This window comes from Marmota flaviventris, chromosome 2, assembly GCF_047511675.1.
Source record: "Marmota flaviventris isolate mMarFla1 chromosome 2, mMarFla1.hap1, whole genome shotgun sequence".
Lineage (NCBI taxonomy): Eukaryota > Metazoa > Chordata > Mammalia > Rodentia > Sciuridae > Marmota > Marmota flaviventris.
Window position 1 is genome coordinate 7,927,959 of NC_092499.1, and position 21,448 is coordinate 7,949,406.

A 21,448-nucleotide genomic window follows, 5' to 3' on the forward strand; every position below is an offset into this window, starting at 1 on the left:
GGAAGATAACAATTTAAAATAATGAAACACCCATAATATGCTTAGGGGAAGCAGCTTGTTGCTATAATTAGAACGAGAATCAAATTGTTCTGATGGCAAACACATCATTTATTGAACTGAAGCTACTCTATGAATGGAAGTAAATAGCACAGTAGGAGAAAAAGAGTAAAAGACATTTCATAAAAGTCTGGATCTGAGGAAGATCTCAGAAGCATGCAGGGAGGGGGCGTAACCCAACTGGACGCTCCTGCGCTGCCATGTGGTACCATCCACGCACGGGCACAGCATTTGTTAGGTGTCCTTGGAGGCGCTTGAGATTTTTCATAAGTACATCTCTGCTAATGTCACAGCTCTGCTTAAACCTCCTCTACAATATTAAGTACAATAAGGTTTCTACCTCTAAGAATATGAACACACGCATCCTCTGATAGCCATGTAGAAAGTTCCAGAATGTTACATAGGAAGCAGTGGTTCTTCTTTAAGTCAAATTTATCTGGGAGATGGAAACTGAAAATGCACTTAAAAAAGTCACAAGTATACATTATTTTATAGTCAAAAAGTTGTCCTTTTATTTCCCGCGACTCTCACGTTCTTGAGATATTTGAGTGCCAGTTCCCTGGGTGGTGTTGACTGTCCAGTGTGTCTGACTGTCTCTGGCCAGGGTCCTCCTGCACAGGTTCCAGCCCTTGGGCTGCAGTCTTCTGGGCAGCTCGGATCCCTGGCCTCCCTGGGTCTTTAGGCCTTTGTCCCTGCTAACCTTGTGGCTTCCAACCTTCTCCCCACCTTTCTTGCTTGGAAGGCTCCTAGTCCAGGAAGGCCTGATGGAAAGGTCCCCTCCTCTTCGCAGCCCTTCTCAGACCCACCCTTTGCCCTGGGTCTGAGATTCATTCTCTCCCTTCTCCTCTGAGGCCTGGTGGCCTGTCACACAAACACAGCTCAGGACCCTGTTCTTGGCATGTACGTGCTTCCTCGTCCCAGCTTCTATGTGTCTGTGTGAGCGCGCCTGGCACGTAGAAGGTAAGGATGTTTGCTAAAACGGTGTTAGATTGATGTGGGTGAACAAGGACACATTTTGGGTTCATTAGACATGTTAAGATATTTTTAAAGTTTTGTGGTTTGAGTAAAATTTGAAATGCATTTTGCCAAGTGTGTTTTTCTCTATTTTGTAAAACCCATATGTCAATTAAGGAGGAGAAGCCATATGGTTCTGATTTCTTTACTCATAGATCAGCATTTCATTTCTGGGGATATCTGATGTTCAAGATGCTGCCTGTATTGTGTGTATTAACCCCCCTCCACCTTTTGGAATATGCTTTTCTTTGAACTGAGGAGACTGACTTCCCCCCAGATAGAAACTCCCCTCTCGGGGCAGTACCTCTCCACACCCCTAGTTTCCATCCTCAAACTTGAGGCTTGAGAGATGGGTCTCAGATGAAAACTCTTTCCACATTTTTCTTGCAAAGAAAAGGTAGTCATGATTCAACAGGCTGAGGGAGAGAGCAGGTGACAATTCAAGTCGGGACACGATGGCTTATTTTCAGAGCCACTAAAGGTAACCCATCGCCTTGGGGAGATGGCAGTCCAATGGAACAGGACTCATAGATGAGTGGAAGCAGCCAGGAGAGGCTTGACGTCATCCCCACCAGTGCTGAAATTAGAAATCCTGCCTCTGGTTACAGTGGCTCTTACAATTCCATGTGTGCCTTAGTAACTGAACATCGTCCATCTCTTGCCTGAGTATGGTCCCCTCATGAAAAGGTGGGCTGAACAATGTCTCCGTCTTCAAGTTTGAATGAAGATTTAATGGAGATTTGTTTGCATGAGGTTGGCAAAACTTAGCCATTTATCTAAAGGTCTTTGTGATCTTAATCACTTCCTTAGTCTTTTTTTTTTGTAAATCCAAACTGATTTTTTTAAAATTTGATAACGTACCTGAACAATGATATTAGCAAAGGAAACACCACTGTGGTCAATGGAGAACTGACGCTCCTTGCTGCAGAGGGGCTCCTTACTGTGGAAAAAACCAAGATGCTCCTTTATTTTTTTCTGATGGAATGTGTCTGCCACCTCTGGTCATCTTGGTCCTCTTCAGAAGTGCCCGAGCTTGCCTTTGGAAAGCCTCCAGGTGGAATGCCCTGGAAGCATCCTGTAACCTGTGTGACTGCTGCTGCTGTCACTGACGGGGTTAACACCGGGGCTGTCAGGAATTGTGGCTCTGACCCTGGGCACGTCATCCTAACTAATGAGCGACTGTAGAGAAGTGGCCGAACTTTCCTGAGCAGCCCTGCCCACACCTAAGAGCAGGAGGAGAGCAGCTCTGCAGGGCGGAGCAATGTTTTCTGATCATTTGCATCTTTTCTTCCTACTCCTGCAGGACGCCACACTCCTGAGTGGAAAATGGAGTCTGTCCTGTCAAGGTGACCCCCGTGGTCCAGCCCTCTGCGACTGCCACCGTGGACTTTCTCTAACGGTAACTCATCAGTTGGCCGTGATGCATCTGAGACCCACAGGACTACGTCAGAATTCCTGTTTTAAAAATGAGGGCATCTAGGCTTCAGGAGGTGACATGCTGTTCCCAGGGCCTTGAGGCTCACAAAGCCTGAGCCAGTTCTAGAAGGAGCCAGAGCCTTCCAGCAGCTGCTTTCTTCTGAGCCACAGAAGAGACAACCCCTGGGACGCAGCAGCAGGAAGCCTGAGAGGTGAGGCTGTGCACGCAGGGTTGGGAGAGGAAAATACTCCCAAGATTTCCTGCTTCTGTCTTCCCGTGTGTTTGAACAGGGCACTGAAGGGACAGAGCCGGAATGCCCTGTTAGTGGCCGGACAGGTCACTCTTTGAACTGGGGAAGTTCAAACGCCGTATGGAAATAGAAGGTGTCAGGTCCTAGGACAGTTGCTGGAGAAATAGAAATGATTCAATTCCACATCTTCTTGATGGAGCTGGGGAGACCAACTCATGGGAAAGTACACTGAAAACCCCAAACAAGAGAAAACATCAACGACATCAGGGCACGGCTAGGATCAAGCCATGCACGAGGTACTCTGGGAGAAGAGAGAGGCAGAAATCATTTGCATTAAAAATATGAATGTGAGATATTCTGAATGTAGGTTAATGGAATCTAAGCCCCAGACTCTTTTGTTTGGCCTTTAAAAGGGGTCATTTATTAAGAAATCTTTTTCCATCCCATTGATAATGGAATAACCATTTTCTAATCAAAATCTCCTTCAGTAGATTTCTAAAACTCTCAGAGTTCTTATTTTAACATCTATATCAGAATGCAACTTGCCCTCAAAGTATGCAGGCTACAAGTTTCAGAAGGCCCCAAGCATTTTCCAGCAGATATTGGAAAAGTCTCAGCAATTGGAGCTACTGTGAAACAGAATCTTAAACTTGGCAATGAGAAGCAGAGGGATTCATTTTTAGATTTTAAAAATAAAAATGTCCATCTTCAAGTCAACACATTTCCATGTTTTGGCATCTAGAACCATCTTTAAAAAAAATAGGACAAAAATTTTCAGCTTACCTTTGTATTTATAAAAACTTGTTTTTTTGTAAAAATTCCATGTTACTGAGTCCTTGCATGACTTGTTCTAGGAAATACAACCAGGACTTCTGCATGCAGACTTCTGGACATGCCGGCCATGGGGGTTCACCAGCCAGGACAGGGTGAGAGGCCAACCCAAGCCAAGTGCTTTATATAATTGTCCTAGGCCCTGGGAACCCACCAACACTTGGCCAATGGCTGAGAATTTCTCCAACCAAGCGGAAATGACCATTTAAAAAGTAGCTTCAAGTTTTTAATAAGTAAAACTTGGTCTGGATGCAGAAGTTACATGGGGCCTTATCTTATTTGGCTTGCTCTGATTTTATTTCCCAAGCACTGGTTGATGCTTGCAGGTCTGTTACAGAGCTCTGACTGATGAGTTCTACTGCCGAAAACTGTGAGGGATTTCTCTGAACCCTATGCCTAATTTATTCATTTGCAAAGCAGGGATGGGAAGGGCATCTTTCCTAGAGCCCCAAAAGAAGTATTTGCATGAAAGGTACTTAAAGTGGTGTCTGGCACTTGGTAAGAACTCAAAAATGGTCATTCATTATTACAGGTGAATAATAATAACAGCTAGCTATTCCTGCAAATCCTCACCAAAAACTTTTACTAAGTGCTTTGATTGTATCCACTTTGCAGATGAAAATAACTGAAGTGAAAAAGCTAAGCTAATCTTTTCTATGGCATCTCAAGAAAGATTTCAGGATTTTAAATGGAAAGAAGATCTATTGGCTTTGAGGTCCAGGTGGACTCATCTCCCACTCAACCTATGCAGAGTTGGAGGTGCGCCTAGACTATTTACAAAACTTTAGACAGAAAAGTGAAAAACTCAGTCTTTCACCCTGTTTCCTTACCTGAACAAGGCCATACATATCAGGGTTTTTTGTTTGCTTTTGATTTTGTGCCACGGATTTGACCGAATACCACAGGTAACGATGACCATTTGTAGAAGAAACACCTGTAATGTCATCTTATACTCACCTGCCCCCACAGCAAGGTGAGCAGCAGGTGTTGGTGTGGCAGCCTCTCTGCCAAGTCTGACTGTGAGGTGGTGGAGGCAGAAATGAAGTCCTGGCCTGTTCGATTTTAAAAGCTCAGGTACTTTTTAAAGAAAAAAAATGATCTTTTTACAGTTTGTTTAAAGTCTTGAAGCAATGGATCCAAAAAACGAACAAGCAAACAAAAAAGTGGGAAGAAGACAGTCTCCAATAATTCCATCAATCAGGGGAGAACATTTTTACATTTTGTTTATTTTCTTCTAAGATTTGTTTTATGCTTTTAAAAAATTTAGTGAGATTACAGTAGATATAATTATTTGTAGTTTGAATTTAATTATTTGGTAAAGAATTTAGAAAAAGAGAGATTCTAGTTATGTATTTAAAAATTCCATATCACACCCAGATAAAGTTTATTTAAAGAATCCAAAATGTATTCAACAGTGGAAAATCTGTCCAAATAATTATTAATGGTCTATGATATAAAAATAAATTATCTAAGTAATTTAAAATTGAAAATCATTTAATAAAATGACCTATAAATTGGGATAAAGAAAAATCCTAGCATCCTTGAGATGACAGAAACCTTTCTCAATCATAATTATCATGAATCACCATCATGTGGCCCTCAGTAGAGAAACTGTCACACAGTGCCATTCTGTTATACTCACACAGTAAATACATGTTAATCACTTAGTGGAGGATGCCCTTCTAGTGATGGGGGAAGAGGTGAATTGGCAACAAAGTCCTAGACTTTGAAGTTAAATAAGAAAAGGAAATAAGTTAACTACAGTCTATTAACAGCAGTGATTCTGCCATAATTTGCAAGCGTTGGTCACAGAGAACCAGCTGATTAACTGCCAGGACTAGCAAAGGAGGGGCCAGACCTCTCACATCAGCCAAAAGTTGCAATGTTACAGTTTGCTGTTGGTAGGTCAATGAGCCTTTTAAAGCCAACCGCAGTACTCCCCTGGAGCCAGAACACTGAGGAAGCGTTCAGTGCTGAACTTCAACAGAAACGTGCTCAATCACTTCAAAAAATTCATAGTATTTTAATAAGGAGCATGAAAGGGAACTGGATAAATTGAGAAAACACTATGGTGGTGAGTGGGAAGGATCAACGTCGACATTCTCCATAATTTTTCTATAATTTTAATTCAATCCATTCAAACACAAACAGGAGTTTATTCATTTATATATTTTTTTAATACAAGGGCCTTAACAAAGTAGTTTCAAATTTGTTAATGCCAGGACAGATCTAAAGCCATTTAGGAAAATGCCTTGCACAAAAATTATTTTCATATTGTCACTTACACTGTAAGGAAACCGAGGTGAATATGTTCTGGGCCTTCATGTTTATATGTCTCTTTAACAAGACACAAGATCATTGGGCTGGGAAGGTAGCTCAGTGGTAGAGCACTTGCTTCATGTGTGTGAGACCCTGGGTTCAAGTACTGAAAAGAAAAAGAAAAAAAAAAGGAAAGACTGGTCTATCTGAAAATATCAATATTTAAGACTATATATTAAAAAAGTTAAAATTGACCAATGGTAATCTAGGAGAAAATACCACCCTACATATATTAAAAATATAAAGGAATGATATCAAATGTCTGAATACCTGCAGAGCACATGTCAATAAGCAAAATAAAAATAACAACAAAAAGACCAAAAGCCTAAACTGGCCCTGAAGAGTACAGGAAATCCAACAGGCCAAGAAGCATGTGAAAATTGACTTTCCTAAGAAAACATCCGGCAAATGTAAGTGACAAGAAGAGTGACATAAAATCCACCTTCCCATCAGATTGGAAAAATGTTACTGAGTAAGAGTAGCAAGCACTGGTAGAGTGTGAGTGGACACCATGGACCTGCTAGCGGGGTATGAGGCTGAGCCCGGCGTGGACCTCCTCTGTGCCCGGAAGAAGGGCCCTGTTCAAACTAAGTTATGTCCTCAATATAGAACCCTGCACATCAGTTTAAATTCCTCAGGTCTTTCTGTGTGCAGATGTTGAGAAACTGCCTTAATATGTGTCAAAAATCAGTAAAACTAAGTGCGGACCACTATGCAACCCTCCACCCCATTCATATGAAGCTATGTCACATGCACACACGGACCCATTGCTATGGCTGTCATATCACGTGTAAGCAAATGCACAGGAAGACATCCAGAGGGAGAGTTTTAAAATATAGCAACGATTAACTTGGGGGCAAGTAGGCACATTGTGAAGGACTTCAGTCTGAGCTAGATGTCTCGAGTATTTTTTTCAGTGCTGAAAATATTTTTGTGTGTGGCTTGCATAATATAGTTTATGGAGAACTGGATTATATAAGGAAGAAATGAATCTCCTTAATCCAAAACGTAATATTTGTTTATTCCAAAAATTTCTCTTGCTCATGTACCATTCTTGGGCGGGCTCACTTTCCTAAGTCACGTCTCTCAGGCAAGTGGTAGTCATTCCCCTGCACATGTTCGAATAGAGTGCTCCCAAAACCCTCATGCAGCTTGAAGGATTTCTCCACTGAAACTTTATGTGCTCCCTTGTAGCTATATAAAATAACTGGAATTACCATGCAAATTAATAAATAATTATGGTAATAATCATCATCATCTACAGAAGGTCTTTGTTTTAGGTCAGTTTCAGCTCACATTTATACCCCATATCTCGTGGGCTCCCCTCCCCCTTCCTTCCTTTCCTCCCTCTTTCCATCCTTCCACCATGATTTTTAGCATCCACTGTGTACCAGATTCAGTGCTAAATCCCAGTGACGTGTAGATGCGGAGTTCTTGCTGCCTGTCTTCCAGTCACTCTCCACGTCTCATACAAATGTTGTATAGGGTGAGAAAACCAGGATGAGATCATCCCTGTAAAATAAAAGCAAAAGTCCTGCAGAGATCTTCATCAGATATTTTCTTATGTTTCAAGGGCCAGATCCGGGTCATCCAGCAGACTTTAGCTTCAAGAGAGGCTGGGAAATTTAAGGTTTACATTTTCCAACTTTTATAACAAAGGCAGGTAATCAAAAGGAAAGTGGGTCTTGGGTATATGTGTTGAGGACGATGGCACTTGGCACACAGGGGCCATGCAGAGAATAATTTTGTTATTAATTTTTATAGGCATGCCTGAGTACTACAGGAGTTCACTCTGGGATCTTTTGCATTAGGGTTCACCAGTTCATGGCAGTGCGTATTCTAGTGACACCAGACTGGCATCTTCATCAGAACCTTTGCCATCATCTTCATCGTCAACCTCCAGTACCTGTAGTAGTGGTGGGAGCAGGTATACAGTCGGTGCTCAACACATGCTGAATTAATGATACCAGGCAGCCTGAACACATCCTGGTGTCAGAGCTGCCCATAATTTAGTGCTTCCTTTAGGCCAGACTATGCAACGAGTCATTTCATACACATGATTTACTATAATCTCAGAGCAGCCTTTTCTGAGTAGCAGAAACTGAGACTTAGAATTACTTTGCTTAATAAAGATCAAATAGCCAATAAGTTTGAGAGCCAATGAGTAAACCCAATGGATGCTGGATTTGTAATCTCCACTGGCGTTCTCTCCATCCTGTGGATGCCATATGCATAGGAATTATTAGCACTTTGTTGCCGTGTCTCTTAAGAAATCCATTTCTTTAAAAGAAATATTTAAAAAGATGAGTTCTTTGAGCACCGCAAACAATGCAATTTTAGGAAATATAATATTTATAGGACTCTGCAATTAATTTACAAATTTTTTACATCAAAATTCGCCCTGATGATCTTATTCTTTGGGGACAACAATTGTCTCCTCCGTGATGTTTTCCTACACTAAAGGCAATTATTGTTGCTTCTAGCTGTAATAAAAAAATAACCGAAACAGATAGAAGTGTCTTCATCGAAATTGAGCTGAAACTCCCACTGTGGAAATAATCAAAAAATTAAAAGCTCTGCAATCTTGCAAATAACATTGCAACTTAATATTATTGGAACATAACATTATTATCTCTTTTTATAGGGAAAACAAACATAAATATATTTTCAAATGACACCATGATATTAGTTTTATTTTATTGGATGGGGTGGGAGTGGAGAAAACACAATAACTTTTTAGGGTCGAGCAAATGAAACAATGGGAATTTATGAAAAATGATCAGCCGCACAGGGTATGTATGCTAGGACTCTCAATTTCAGGAAAATCATCCCAATACAATGTGGCCCTACCCCAGCTCCTTCTGTGTGTTTTTTTTTTGGAGGTGGTGTCATCTATAAGTCTCCATGGGGGCAACCAGGCACAGGGTCTGCTACCAGCTGAGTGTCAATCAAGGTGAGTTAAATGAGCTTTTGATTATTATCGAAAGAGATCGAAGTCAAGTCCTTCCTTTTTCCATGCCCTTCTCTCCATCCTCCCCTTCCTCGCTTCTTCTTTCATTCTTCCTTAGTTTCTGCCTGCCTGCCTTCTTCTCCTGTGTTGGAGGTGGAGAAGTCCAAGTTTACACAAGATGCGTGGGCATGCAGGCATTCCACATGAGCTGTCCTGGAGCAGGTGAGACGCAGAGAAATCTAGGGTTGATGTTCCCACGGGTTTCCTTTAATGACAGTGGAAATCATAAATTGGTCAGCCATCATTTTCTTAAATAGCATAGAGTGAAGGTGAGCTCCCTTTTTCTCAGAATATCCTAACATTCCTTGAAATGTTGGAAGTGCTCTTCCATCTTCTGGGTGGGTGACCAGGGACAGGAGAGTGAAACTCAGGACATCTGCCTGCTGAGATGCTGGTGGGAGGCCTCACATTCTTCCCAATAGGCTCAGCATTAAACCCCATCTCTGTCAGCTTTTATGGGAGAACTACTTGGAATGGTATTGGGCTATGATTTGGGGGTGGTACAACACCACTTTTAGTTTTTAGGGAAAGTACAGTGAATCAGATGGAACACACGCTTGGAATCAGATTCCAGATCTGAAACTTCCTAGCTCTATGTCATGGCATTATCTTACTTTTAACTCCTTGGTCTTATAATCTGCTACATGTAAATGAACTTGGGGTCAGGTCAATGCCACACAGCAGATAGTACCTGGCATAGCTTCATTAGGGAATGGCTACCCCAAATGATATAAGTTCTCTGTACTATATATTTGGATCCAGGTTCAGAGATTAATCAAGTGGCACTTTTTTTCCCTTAATTAGAATCCTTTGTGCATATTTCTTTCTCTGCAGAAACTGGCTGTCAAATATTCCTGGGTCCTCAGCCAAATCCTTGTATCAACCTATTTTTCAATAGAATGCATAGGTGATTTTGCCAATTTATAGCTTGATTTGGCCAGTCCGCCAATCTCTTGATTTCAAAGTTCTCTATATCTCAAAAAGGAGAACTAATTTAGAAAGTGTAGTTTATCTCCTCCTTCTGGGGGTTTGGATGGCATGAGGACCTGGTGAGGATGTGGCCGTAGGACTTTCTTCTAGTTTTCCTTCCTGACTTGGTATCTGTCCAGTGTTGAAATGAATTCAGCTGGAAATGGAAGTTATATGCAGTACTGGCAGCTTTGTTTAAAGGGCCCTTTTATGATCAGATAAGTGCTGTTAGATATATGCATATACATAATATATATGAGGGGTTTGAATATGATTTAGATCTGAACTTCCTGCAGAGTGAAAAAGAGTGGCTTCTCTTTTATCCAAAGTGCTTGATGTTAAAATTTTAAGTTAAAGATAAACTCACATTTGACTGGCCCAATCAGTGTATCTTTCTTCAGTTTAATTCAGTCCAACACATCCCAAATAAATCCACACTTATTGATTACCCACTGTGCATGCTGTACCATGCAAAGCCCTGGACGTACACATATACATAAGACTTGCTAACCCAGAGCTTCCAAATGGGCTCCGACCTTGTCCACTTCTCTGTCTTCCCCGCTGTTTCCAGCTCAGCCTAGTCATTAACTTGGCCATGGAAAAAGCCATTCAGATGCTCTCTCAGCACTGGGTGGTCCTGCCCTGATTCTACCCAGCCAATCCAATGATCTTTCTGAAACATACTTTGGATTGTAATGTTTTCCTGCCTTAAAATCTCCCATGGCTTCCAGTGCAATTAGAAGGATATTCAAACTCCTTTTTGCTTTCTGATCTCTCTGCTCTTCTCCACCCTCACCCTCCAAACTCCTGTTAAGTTGATGCTCCTCTTGCCCACCAGGCCTCAGACTGTGGCTTTCTTCTCTACTCTGATGCAGTTCATACCTCGGTCCTCTTCATGGCTACTCCTAGCTCCCTTCAGGTCTGTGGCCTCTTCCTCTTACATGGTTGAGGCCATCTCCTTAGAGAAGTCCTCTCTCCTCAGGTGGTCTAGTCTCCCTCAGTAGCAAGGGCCTCTCTTGGACATTGCTTGGGCTTCTCCACCTGTTCATCATCTGTGTCTCCAGCTCACCATCCCACAGAAGGAGTGTTGCATCTGACTATTGTGGCTTTTTGCCTAGAACCTAGAGGGGTACTGGACCCCTCAGAGGTGCCTGATGGACACTTGTCAAAGTAATGGACGACTCCCTTCAGTGGAGGAGGTTATAACCTAAGTGATACAAGGCAGGACAAGGCTCATGGCAGGTTCATCCATGCAGTGTCAGGACCATGGGTGAAGGCCAGTGGATGGGCAGGCAGGTTCCCACACAGGACACTATTCTTTGGGAAAGGGCCCATGTGATGTCCTCACAGATCTTATTTATAAGCATGGCAACACTCTGTCTTTCAGAAATAAACTTGCTCATAAAAATGGCCCCTAAGTCTAGGCAGAACCACATCAAGTCTATGTGAGGACTGTGGCCACTGATGAATGGGATTCAAGAAGAAAGGAGTCCCGGGACCAGCACGTTTTCAATCCCTAGGAAGCTGTGTGGGAGCTCATTCATCCTCAGAAAGTTGCTTTAGTGATCTTCCAGTGACATCACAGGGGTTAGTAACCAGGCTGCAGTTTTGATGGCACCACCAAGTCAAAAATTGGGCAAATATCCAGTGAGTGAGTGAGTAGCATGTAAAGGTGTAAAGGGGGCAAGATAAATAGCTCAGGCCCCAGACTGTAGGCAAGAGAGAGGCTGAGAGCCCCCAACCAACTACAAGACGCAGCCCTGAGTGCCACCCCCTCCAGTGTGGATCCGCCCATCCTACTGAGCAACTGAACATGTGTGTGATTAGACAATAAGTCAAAGAAATTTCAAATTTGAAGCTTGAGTTCTGCAACACCCATAAGCTTGAGTTCAGCCCACCTGGGGAGAAGGGAGTCTTTCACGGCACGGTTTTCTGGCAGTGCACGGGACTAGGGCGGCTGCAGTGTTTTTGAGCCAGTCCACCTGAGTACCAAGAGTCCAGGGCTGCGACCTGAGGAAACCGAGGTTATCCTTCTCTGAGCAACAGGCTTGGGCTGTTAGCAACACACACTGGCCAGGCTCTGAGAAGGTGATGGATTCTTCTCATTGCCACCGTTTCCTTGATTTAGGACAGGACTTTCTCGTGTGGCCAGCTCTGTCCCTATAGCTACAAAACTCAAACTTGCACTAAGCTTGTCCCTCTCTTTTCCTTCCCTTCCCAAACTCTGGCTCTGTCTTCCCTTCCATTTGGCTCTTCACGTGGGTCCTAGAGCACAGCCACCACCGGAGTCCTGCCCCGACTCTGCCCTTGGCCCTGCTGTGCCCTCACTCTGTAGCATCTCCACCTCTTTCTTGTCTCCGTAAGTCTTGCTTGCGACTGGCAGCCTCCACAAAAGGCCAGACCCTTCAGACTCTGGAGTAGGGTGGGTAACTGCTTTCTCTGGGCTTCTAAAGCCTTGGTACCTCTGTTTCACATGTGTTCCTTGGTCCTCTGATGGAGCCATGGAGAAATGTGTTCACCGCGTGCGTCTCCCCGAGAGGCTGAACGTGTGTGGACACACCCCCTAGGACCACAGAAGGCTGGCGTACATCTCTGCAGCAATCAACACAGGATGCCCAGGGATAGGTCACTGACTGCCGGTTTCTCTAATTCTCCCCGACCCACTTCCAACTCAGGACCAACCTAGAAAGCCAAATATGGCCCACGGAACATGATAGAAGTCATCCTCTCGTAGGAGCTTGTTTCCAGCTTCCTGTGCTGGCAGCCTGCAGTCAGGGCACCCCTGAACTCATCCCTCCTGATGGCTCTGGACCTCCTCCTCCCCTGCCCACCTCAGTCTCTGCCAGCACAAGTGGTGGCTTCAGCTGTAAGTGCTCAGTCAGAAGCCTCCATGTTCTTGCACTTGGACTCGTTATTCACAACCACATTCCCAAGACCCTGAAGGACAGACACTATTCTTATTTTACTTATGTGGAAACTGAGGTTAACTATGAGCCGGTTCCCACCACTCTGACTGCAAGTGCTATTGCTCTCTATTTTGCAGGGATCTCTGTGAGCACCTACTATGTGCTTATAGGTGGAAAGGCCTGGGTTATATTTCTTTTTGTATCCCCAGCATCCTGCATGGGGTCAGCGTGTAGGGAATGCTCACCAAAATCATTCAGAGCTTGGGTTATTGCTCAAACTCCTAGGACATGATTCTAGATGGTTCCTAATAAGTCCTTACTTCTTAAGGCAGACAATGGAAGTAAGTTCTGGTGAGCATTTCTGTTCTCCGAATAAATGTGAACTGTTATTTATTGCAAAAAATACCAAGACTCATTTTTTAATATACTGCTTAACATAATAATTCCTGGAAACGGTTCCCCTGTGGAGAAATAATGAAAAGTAAGTGAAAAGAGCTGCAAATGTCGCTTCTGAGCAAAAGATTAGTTTAAAGTACTCCTCTCCTTGGGTTTGCTCCACATGTTTGAATAATAGAATTTGTTGGTTGGCCTCACATTATAAATTACAAACCCAACCACTGTGTGCTCCAGAGTGAGTGCCCCGGGCTGCGAGGCTTCCGTGTGTGCTGGCCGCTGGACCAGGGCAGGGCGCTCCTGGGAGAAGCCACTCCACAGCCTCCACTCTGCCAGGATCCCAGGTCTTTGCCTCCTTAATGAGGCTGTTTATTGCACATTTTAAATTTTTCCTTTCCATGGAAGTTTAATAGTTCTGGGAGATTTTAAAGAAGGAAGCTTCCATCTTGGAAAATGTGCACATTGGCAGCTGTTCTTGGACCACGCTTTGCAAAGTTTGCTTAGGTGATAATTACACCGGATGCTTTTGAAAAATGTATTTTCTGAGAGCAGCCCCAGAGCAGCAATCGGAACAGTCTGGGATCCTGTGTGGACAAGCTATTCCTGGAAAGAGGTTCTCTCAGTTTTCAGTAGCCTCAGTGAGATCTGGCCTATAAAGTAGGTATCTGGGCTGTCTGTGGTAGTTTGAGTGTTAAAGGAATGTGAAAGTACTTTGTAAAAATTCTAAAAAGCCATTCAGATCTCATCACCCCTCTCACCAATTTAGTATTGTAAGTCATCAACACGATTGCTTGCTTTCTGTGGAATATCTTGAAAAGATTAGATCTCTGTCTCAGGGAGGCAAAAGATGTCATTATTAGTTGTATAACATGCAGTTCCTTCCATTTGCACCCAGAATCTTAGACTTGTTAGTGTTTGTCAAGCACTAAAGTATCAGATAATGTTTTCACTCACCCTCTTTGTCTTGAAGCCCAGAGAGGACTTGACCAATGTTATAGACCATTGTCCCAGGAGAAGACAAAGTGGGAAGGCCTTGAGGGGATGGTCCGATAGCTAAAGAGGAGTCTGAAAGTGATGTGTGTGCTTCAGTGTCTTTTATGGGCATGAAATTCCCTGAGGCCACCATTCATGACGCCAGGAAAACAAGATGGCGGCCACGTTGGGTTGTAGGTGAGGGAAGTCAACAGAGGACACAAATATGGTCCCCCTGTGATGTCAGCTCTTTGAGTCTGAAGTGCAGTTTCTTCAGCACAGACTGGCTAGTTGTCTGTTTTATCAACTTATCACAGAGGCCACTGGTGTCTTTGCATTCTGAAGCGTCTATGACCTAACATCATTTAGAGAATTCTGGTATGTCTCAAAGACATGAAAGGCACCAAGGCAAGATGGTGTATATGGTCCAACTAAGTTTCCTCCTGATAGGGCAGAGTCTTGTCCCTAGAAAGGCTGCTGTCCAGAGTGGTGTAGGAACTGCAGAGACAGGACTGTGGCTTCTTGTGACTCAGCAACCAGTTGCTTCATCACCATGTAGAATCTTCTTTCAGCTTTGCCTTCCTTCCTTAACCACAGAGTCCTGTGCTGTGTTTGAACAAGGGTTTGGGAGGAGGGTTGGGCCCACTGCTCTCAGTTAACTTCGGAGGGGCCAATTCTGAGCAACCTGGCACACATAATAACCTGTCCTTTGACTGGCCGATGGGGCCCTCTGATAAGGGCCACCTGATACACACTAATGGCTGTGCACCTCCTCTGAGGGCCATGTACATTCCTCAGCTGTCTGGCTCCAACCTGACAGCCTTTTGAACTTCTTATGTTCTAAAAACCCATTACTTGACTTAATAATTTGGGGGAGATTTGAAAGCTTGTTCTTGCCAAGGTCTTTCAGACGTTTGTCTGAAGGGGAACATGTGGTTTGTAAGAAAGGATTTTTGAAAATTATCTCCATGGAGGATCAAGACGCTCAGGTCTCCCTTGACCCTGTGACCTACCCACCCCCTCCTTCAGCATTCTTGCCTCCAAAGAAGGATTCTAACTAGTTATCTCCTCTTTTTTATACCCCGATGACTTATCAAATATCTAACCCAATGTTTCCCTCTTAGTCTCGCAAAACTGGTTTCTAGGAGCCCCGTGGGCTGGATGATAGTCCCGCTGATTGGCTTCTGCCCTTCTCTTGCCCTTTCTACTGAACTTGACCCTGATAATCATATTTACTTTCTCAGAACGCTGTCAAAAGCTTCCATTCTCTCCTAATGCTCCGATTCTCTTATGATTTCTCTCACAGGTCAGGGTCTTCAGGAGTGATGCTAAAGTAAATTCCAGAGTGTTCATTGGAGATCAAGACCCGCGAAAGGAGCGGGAGGAGGAGAAGAAGATGGACAGAAGAAGAAGGTGAACTTCCAAGGGACAATAGCATTTCGGGTCATCCCTGAGCTCTCAGGAAGGAATATAGGGAATATGCCTACCAGAGAGTCACAGGTCCAGGAGAAAGGAGCAGGCCATTGTGTCCATCTGGCTTGACCACGAAATAAAGTGGCCTTGGGAAGAATGGACTTCAGGCAGAGGGATTTTCGTGCTGGTTGTGAGCTACACTCTCTGCAGGGGGTGGCCCTCTGGGCTTAAAGGGGTTCTTGCATGATGAAATCAGGGGGCTCTCTTTCCAGAAGGAAAATGCAAATACGCCCACTGGTAAATATGTTGCAGACAATTTCGTAGGGTTCATGAATGTTCCCAGATCCTCCAAGGCTCTTATCATAGATAATCCAAATTATATTTTATCTGCATTGAATTTCATTGTTTTCTATTCAAATTTGCAACCCACTGTATTTCCATGAAAAGTCAAGATTAAATGATTCTGGGGACTTAACCTGTATTATTTCATTTGACCCTTACCACCCACCTTTGAGCTGGGTTTTGCTGATCCTACTGACATATTGGAAACTGAAGTCCAGAGAGGATAGTGATTTGCCCAAGATCACACCAGAACCAAGTGGCTGAGCCTGGTGGTAATATCAGGTTATTTACTTTTACAGCTCCTGCCTCCTTCCCTTCCTGGAAGAGGGTCGCAGCTCTTAAGGAGCTTGCCAATTGGAAGCATGCACACAAATAAACTTGGCGCAGGGACAGCGAGATATCTGCTATCATTTAGACAAGAGCAAAAGTTGTACAAGAAAATATCCATTAGGTTCATCACATGTGAGAATTTTTTTCATCAGAGTCCATGTGAGAATAAAATCTGGATTAGTTTTATCAGTCGGCAGAGATAATTAAGTGGTCTTTGCCTTCCACTGTCCACATTGTCATGGTGGACATTTCTAGACATACGTTGGTGATTTTCAAAGAGATTTTATTAGCCATCCATTCATCCTTGGTGGCATCAAGAATTATCTACATTTCACCTGTCTGCACATTTGAATCTTCCAAGAACTTAGAGATTCAAGAGGGAATGGGAATGAAGCATACTCTGTCTGCAGGGCTGCAGAGAATCAGTAATGGTTTTAACAGGGAGGGGCCTTGTGTCTGTCCTCACCTCTTACACCTTCTATGGGCTCATTTAAGGTGGCGTAAGTTATAAGTTTGTCTTGTGTAGGTAACACGTGTGTCTGTTCTATACAGTAGAATATGCGGAGTTTTATGTTCTTTATGGGAGTTGACATTTATTAAATCTGTGCAGGAAAGCCCCTACTCTCTGGCCTGAGACTGACAGCAGGCCTGGGCCCATAGGAGGTACCCAATGAATAATCTATGTGAATTAGTCAATAATTTAGCTTAGGAAAGAGTGGACAGATTCTACATAGCCAGACCCTCAGGCCTTCTCTAAGAGCTCATCATACTGGTTTCCCTACCGCTGTTACAATTGTAGAAAAGCGACCAGATCTGTCTAGCTGCCTCTTCTTTAATTCTGAATTTGGTGCTCCCAACATGATGGACGGTGGGGATCCCTGGCATGGCCACCGAGCCCCTGAAACCAACATCTGCTCAGCTATGCTTGGTAGCAGCAATAGCAGGGGGCTAAGGGTGTGGCTTTGAAACCCCAAGTTTGAATCCTGGTTTCTGCTACTTCCCCTTGTGGGGCTCTGGTCAAGTCATGGACCCCCTGACGTGCTGGGGTGCAGCAGGAAGGTACACGCAGAAAGCATCCAACCCTCGGGGAAGCTCAGCGAATGTCAGCTTGAATCATCTGTCAATTCAGCTTTTTGTTCTAAGGTTCGTCAGATCTGTGTGTCCCTTCTGTACCCATCTGTACCTACTGTTTCTGATTTGCCACCTCCCTCCATCCCTACATCGAGAAAGCAACCCTCAGAAACTTCTCTCAGTGCCTCCCTGACATCTCCTTCCCCACCACCTGTTTTCTGGTTTGGGCTTCCTCACCTGGAGCTTTGACCTTTGAAATGTCCAAATCACTGGCCTCTAAGTAGTGGAGGAAGGAGAGATGCTTCCCTCAAGCCTATGCCACATATTATGTCTATTTTTTTTATTTTATTTATTTTTTTCAAAATATATTTTTAGTTGACATATAACATCTGAACTTTATTGGGTGTAGTCTTATAATTTAGAATACATAGAGACGGTACAATGGCCAGATCCAGGTGACCAGCATTTCCATATCCTAAAACATTATCATTTCCACTTGGTGGGAGCATTCACGGTCTTCTTCCTGTAGACTGTGCTCCCCTCACTCTGCTGTGGAACATTGGAGTGACTCTCTCCCACTAACCACACACTGCATTCAAAACCTGTGGATTCAGTGATGCCAGTGTCCTTGCTCAAAAGTCCCCCGTGGCTTTGCCACTCCCAGATTCAGTTGAGACACCTTCGCATCCTGCATCTGATGTCCTTGTGCCTGGTGCCTCTGCTCTCCCCAGAAGCCTCTCTCTGTCTTCCTTCTCCTGGTTCGTCAGCTGCCAACCCTTCCAGAGCTTCGCATTTCCCAGACGTGTCTGTGTCTTTCTTTTTTAAGCCGTGGCCTGTGCATCCTCCCATCCTCTCTGGCCTAAACTGCAGAAGCCCCTGTGTGAGGCCAGTGTTTCTGGATGCCGTCCCTAACTCCCCAAAGGTTGACTGGGCGACGCGATGCCTTCTCCCTGCACTATGAAAGGCGTCTGAAGACCTGGGCTGAGGCAGGGGGAGCAGAGGCTGGAGTCTGGCCCTTTCCCTGGACGACAGAGGGAGAAGCATGCACAGGTGATTGGGCTTCCCAGAGCACCTGAGCAGCTCACCTGGCCTTCACCTGCCAGAGGCCACCTCCTCTTGGGTCCTGAAGCCACATGCACTACAGCCTCTGGTGGGGAAGGGACTCTTGGTTCCTCCTCTTTCCAAGGTGCCCCAGAATAGAGTCCAGGGTTCTACAAAGTTGGATGAAACACCGTTCCTAACTGTACCCTCTGGAGAAGGGCCCTGGGAGTGGGAACAGGTCCAGTGCCCAACCCCAGATGCTCACACAGAAGTCTCCCGGGCTCTGCTCCTGACCCCAAATCCACAGATGCTTGAACCCCTGATATAAAATGGCATAGTGTTTGCATATAATCTAGACACATCCTCCTGTATCCTCCCACATCTCTGGAGTTCTTAAAAATACCTAATATATTGTACCTGCTACAGTGGCTTTACTGTATTATTAATTGAAAGACAGCAAGAGAAAAACATCTACATTCAGTTCAGACACAGTTTTGAAGGAGGAAAGAGTTTTGATTTGTAGTTGGTTGCATTCACAAATGCAAAACTCACAGAAAGACCCAACGTGTGTGTGTGTGTAAAAACATAGAGGAAATGGGACCTGTATCCATCAGAGCAGGTGGCTGTGGGCCCAGGATCCTACACACGGCCCTGCACAGCAGGGGAAGAACTTTGGCTAACTCATGGACCCATCGGTCAGATCTCTTGGGTTCACCTTGCTAGGTTGGGGGCCCCCAGACCTTAGCTTCCTGGTGTCTCATCTTCCCTGTCTACATGGTGAGTGGGCAGCAGGGTTGGTCTTCTCTAACTGCAGTTAGATAGCAGGCGTGGCGTTCAAAAATAACACTGGCGCAGAAATGGCCACGTGCTTGGAGTTGCCCTTAGCCACAGAGGACTCCATGCAGACATGTTGCTATGCACATCATTTGGGCACCTTGGGTCGGTCAGCCTTCTGTTTGAAGTCTGCTCCTGTGATGGGAAGCATGTGGTGCAGCCTCAGCCTCGCTCCTCTGAAGATGGACAACATGGCAGGAGGGGTGGGAAGGTTTCACTCACCCCTCAGGAACCACCATGCCTGAGTGTGAGAGCCTTTTGCTCTGTGGGTTCCTGTAAGGACTGAGTGGAGCTCTGTGACAGCGAGCACTTTCTCTTGGAGAAGCTAAGAGGTAGGAACTGAGTCAACGGCCCAACATAAGAGAGTCCAGCTAGGTCAAGGGAGGAATTACAGACCCTGCCAGAGACTTCCACAGGGAAATCAGAGGGCGCGGAGAAGGGGCCTTCTAGGACCCCCCCCCCCTCCCATGCACAGGGAGCAGGGACCTGGCTGTTCCTGCAGCAGGAACAAAGAGGAGGACCAGGAGCTCAGGGAACTGACCAAGCCTGCGGCGGCCAGGAGTCTTCCTGATGGACTCGGGAGGGTCAGGAGCCCCCTCCCCCACCAGAAGCATGAGTCTGGCCTGCGGCTGGCAGGGGTGGGCAGGGGTGGGCAGGGGTGGCAGGAGTCGGCGCCAGCAACTTCTCTATACCAGGAGGCACTCCCGGCCAAGCGAGAGTGGATTAGGAGGATTTAAAGTACAGAAAGTAAAACAAGCTGTTTTTTTTTTTTTCCCCCAGACAATCATTCTCAAAGACAGTGAGTGGAATTTGTGTCACTTTAAATAAGGGATGTGTCAGCAGGAAAAATGAAGAGGAGGGAGAAAGGTCCTCCGAGCCTCTCTTCATGGTACAGCCAGACAGCGAGCCCATCCGTGTGCCAGAGAGGCCGCACCCAGCCCTCTGTGGGCCATGCATATTCTCTGTGACTCACCCTCATCCTCACACAACCCAGGGCGGATTCTTCTAGACCTTGGGAGGACCTGACTTTTCTTTCTCCTTTAGAGGAAGTCGTGGTGCCTCTGCCAATGAATCCTCTCAGTTGTCACAAATGTGGGTGATTCTGGCAAAGTTCATGGTGTATGTGCTTCATCATGGGGTTAGAAATGATGGGGGAATGTTATGGACATCATTATCCAAAGTACATGTATGAAGACACAGATAGGTGTGAATGCATTTTGTATACAACCAGAGATATGAAAAATTGTGCTGTATACATGTAATAAGAATTGCAATGCATTCTGCTGTCATATATAAATAAAAAATGAATTTAAAAAAAGAGGAAGACACAAAAGTCAGGACACAAGCAAATAGTTGGCTTTCTTCTGGGGAAAGTTTCCTTTTAGATTGGAAAAGGTCTTTGCACATAAAAATAGCTAGGCACGTTAGTAAGGTACCTCTCGAGCGTCACCGTCGGCAAAGCTGCACATAAAGGGGAGAGAGCACCCATGTGCCCACTGAAGAGCAGGGAACAACTTTAGAGAAGTAACGGGAACTATCCAAGTCACACGGCTTTTCAATGATGGAGTCAGTGACAGTTGGCCTGTGGTCACAAGGTGACAGTCATCTCCAGGGACCTCTTCCCTGTCCACACAGCCATCCCAAGAGCAGAGTCTCAAGGCTGTAGTTTTACACTGTGGTCCTGCTCTCTGGCCATGCTCTCAGTCCCAGGTGTGCACAGCTGGACCGTCTCAGGGAAGTGGAAGGCATCCAGAGTGCAGAGGAGGAACACCAACCAACGGGTCTGCTGTCCTTACCCTCAGCCACTAAGTTCCCATTGCTAAGCACGCCAATAACCCCCTTCTCCTGCCAACCAAGGCAGAGACTGAATTCCACCCACTCTGTCCATCTCCCAGTGACCATCTAATGTTCTAGTTTCAACTCATTTCATGCACAAATGATTAGCAATAATAAAATAATGATTATTATATGAAACCAGTTCTGAGTCAGCATTTCCAACACCTATGATCAACTAATTTACTCATTCTTGTTTCTTGATCCACAGTTCTTTCTTCTGGCTTAATTTCCTTTCTTCCTGAAGTTTTCTGTTAATGAGTCTCTCATTGAACATCTGTGGAGGGAATTCTCCTTGCCTTTCAATACCTGAATATCTGCTTTTTGAATTTGTTAAAAGTTATGTCAATCATGAATAATAGAGTGTCCCTCAAAATAGTGGATTAAATCATTGTGTTTTATTTTTCTCATTCAATAGCAAACTCAGAATCAGATAGACATGACTC

General features: G+C 44.6%; 1 long non-coding RNA gene across 1 annotated transcript; it reads left to right on the top strand.

Moving 5' to 3' along the window:
- The first annotated feature begins 8,579 nt into the window (after positions 1-8,579).
- Positions 8,580-16,026, top strand: LOC117794883 (uncharacterized). Its single transcript, XR_004618759.2, has 2 exons — positions 8,580-8,841; positions 15,445-16,026. It is a non-coding gene; the product is annotated as an uncharacterized lncRNA (long non-coding RNA).
- The last annotated feature ends 5,422 nt before the right edge of the window (positions 16,027-21,448 follow it).